A 2,449-nucleotide genomic window follows, 5' to 3' on the forward strand; every position below is an offset into this window, starting at 1 on the left:
GGGGGGGGGGTCACGTCTAGTGGGTCTGGGCTGGGGGCACTGATCCAGCTTGGCCTGGTGAGGAAATGCTGCCAGGCCCCGGTGCCAGTGCCCCCCCATCCTGATGCTGACTGCACTGGTGGGGAGGGGGAGCCTGGCCTGGCCTGGCACCAGACCAGGAGGGAAGGGGGTCCTGCTAAGAGGGAGGAGCAGGGGGTAGGGCCAGGGGGGCCTGGGAGCTGGGATGCCTGGGTTCTTTCCCTGCCACTGGGAAGGCAGTGAGGTCTAATGGATTAGAGACTGGGTGGCTGGGAGTCCGGACACCTGGGATCTCTCCGGGGCTTTGCAAGGGGAATGGGCTCCAGCAGGTTAGGGCAGGGGAGGCTGGGAGCCAGAATGCCTGGAGTCTCTTGCTGCCTATACCACACCCCACCCCGTGACCTCATCCACATTCCTCCCTTTCCTTGTGCCTTAGTTTCCCCATGTATCCCCAGCTGAGAGGCTGAGGGGGCTTAAGGACTCATCCCCCAGCAAGACTAGAGCCCACTGCTTTCCCAGGGCAAGCACCAGGACTATGGCCTGAGTTTGTGCTGCACTGTGGGGGGTGGGGAGGTTGCTCTGAGGGCCTTTTGCGTCTCCATTTTCCACACCCCCATCATGATCTCCTGTTTTTCTTTCCAGTCAGGACACAGCAGGGCCTGGCTCCCCTAGCCCCCACCCCACTTTCAGTGGCTTCAAGGGGCCGCTATGGACACGTCAGCCTGGTAAGTACCTGGACACCACAGAGCCAGCCACACCCCAGGCTGGGTGAAGGGTCCTGTTATACCCAACCATAGTGTCCCACTCCAGAGGCAGCCACATCCCAGGAGTGACAAAGGAGCATTGTTGTATGTAGCCCCTGATGTCCACCCCAGAGCCAGCTGCATCCCAACACCAGGCAAAGGGTTCCCTTCACACCAGCCCCTAACAGGCCCCACCCCAGCCACAGCCTCAGCCCTGCACTGAGGGGTTCCCTTCTAACTGTCTCCCCTGACCCCACCATGTGCTCCACCCCAGAGGCAGCCACCCTCCAGCAGGGGATGAAGTCATCCTCTATTTTAAGCCCCATCAATGCTAGAGGACAGGAAGCTGGGGAGAAAAGGCAGCTATTTTGGGCCTTCACAGAGGTATTTTTAGCCCCTTTCAAAGGCCTGAGGAGCCTGTGACTCACAGCAGCCAGGAGAGCCCCCCCCCAACCAGTCTGCCTGCCCCCCCGCATCCCTCATGCCCTCCCAGGTTCTAGTCCCAGCAGAGGAGGTCTCAACACCCTCTCCCCCAGCAACTCCATGCCTCCCACCCCAGTGCCCTTGTGCTGCCCTGATGGGGGGTGGTAACTGGGATGCCTGGGTTCTCTCTCAGGTCCCCTTTCAGAGCTGGGTGTAGAACCCAGGCATCTGGGCTCCTCGCTGTTATAATCTCCCCACCAGACCTCACTCGCCTCCCAGAGGTGGGGATCCAATACAGGCATCTGGACCTCCCCACCACCCAGTACCCTTGTGCCAAGCCCTACAGAACCCACAAGAGCCAGGGCCCTGGGGGTGGGGCCAGGAAGGGCTGGTACAACCCCTCCCCCATCTCTCCTGGCATGTGGGGGGAGGGGGCCACAGATGTTCATTGGCACCAGCACCTGGCAGGCCATTTGCGGTAGCACTGTGTGTGAGGGTGGGCTGGCACGTGGAGCTGGCAGCTGCACCCCCCCCCAACCCAGCTGTCAGCAAGATGGAACCGGCTGTCTGACAGAGGGACAGTGACAGACAGACTTGCAGGGGGTGGGGGTGCCACTGGTTGCTGGACTGATCTGTGCCATGGTAACAGCATCTCCCTCTCCCACCAACCGATTCCACCCTTTGTTAATTACCCCAATTAGACCCCTTTGCTGGGGAGACAAGCAGCAGATTAGCACTTTGGGGAGGGAGCCCTTGACTCCTGGGTTCTGTCCCAGCTGTGGGAGGGGAATGAGGGGCTGGTGGATTAGACTGATGGACTGCTGGGAGCCCGGATGCCTGGTTCCTGCTCAGGGAGAGCAGTGGGAGCTAATAGGTAAAGCCTGGGTTCTACCTGCAGCTTAGGGAGGGAACTGGTGTCTGCTAAGGCTTGGAGGACATGGAGGCTTGGGGGGCCTGGCAGCCCAGACTCTTGGGTTCTTTTTCTGACTCCCTTGATACCCGGGGCGTTTCCCTTCCTACTCCCAGTCTACGCAATGCCAGGCAGCCCCAGGATTCCTCAGATGCCAGAGAGGAGCAGAGGGCACTAGGGTGGGACAAGGTGTGGGGTGGGCTTCCTCCTGCATTCCCCTCATAGGTGGGGCAGGCCCTGGCACCTGGCACAGCTGCCCCCCTTGGCTGGCTGCCTACTGGGCACCACAGTGGGGAGAGGGATGTACTTGAAGGGAGGGGACACCAGCCTCTCCATCAGCAGCAAGGGGGTGCTG

Source organism: Alligator sinensis, unplaced genomic scaffold, assembly GCF_000455745.1.
Source record: "Alligator sinensis unplaced genomic scaffold, ASM45574v1 scaffold707_1, whole genome shotgun sequence".
Lineage (NCBI taxonomy): Eukaryota > Metazoa > Chordata > Crocodylia > Alligatoridae > Alligator > Alligator sinensis.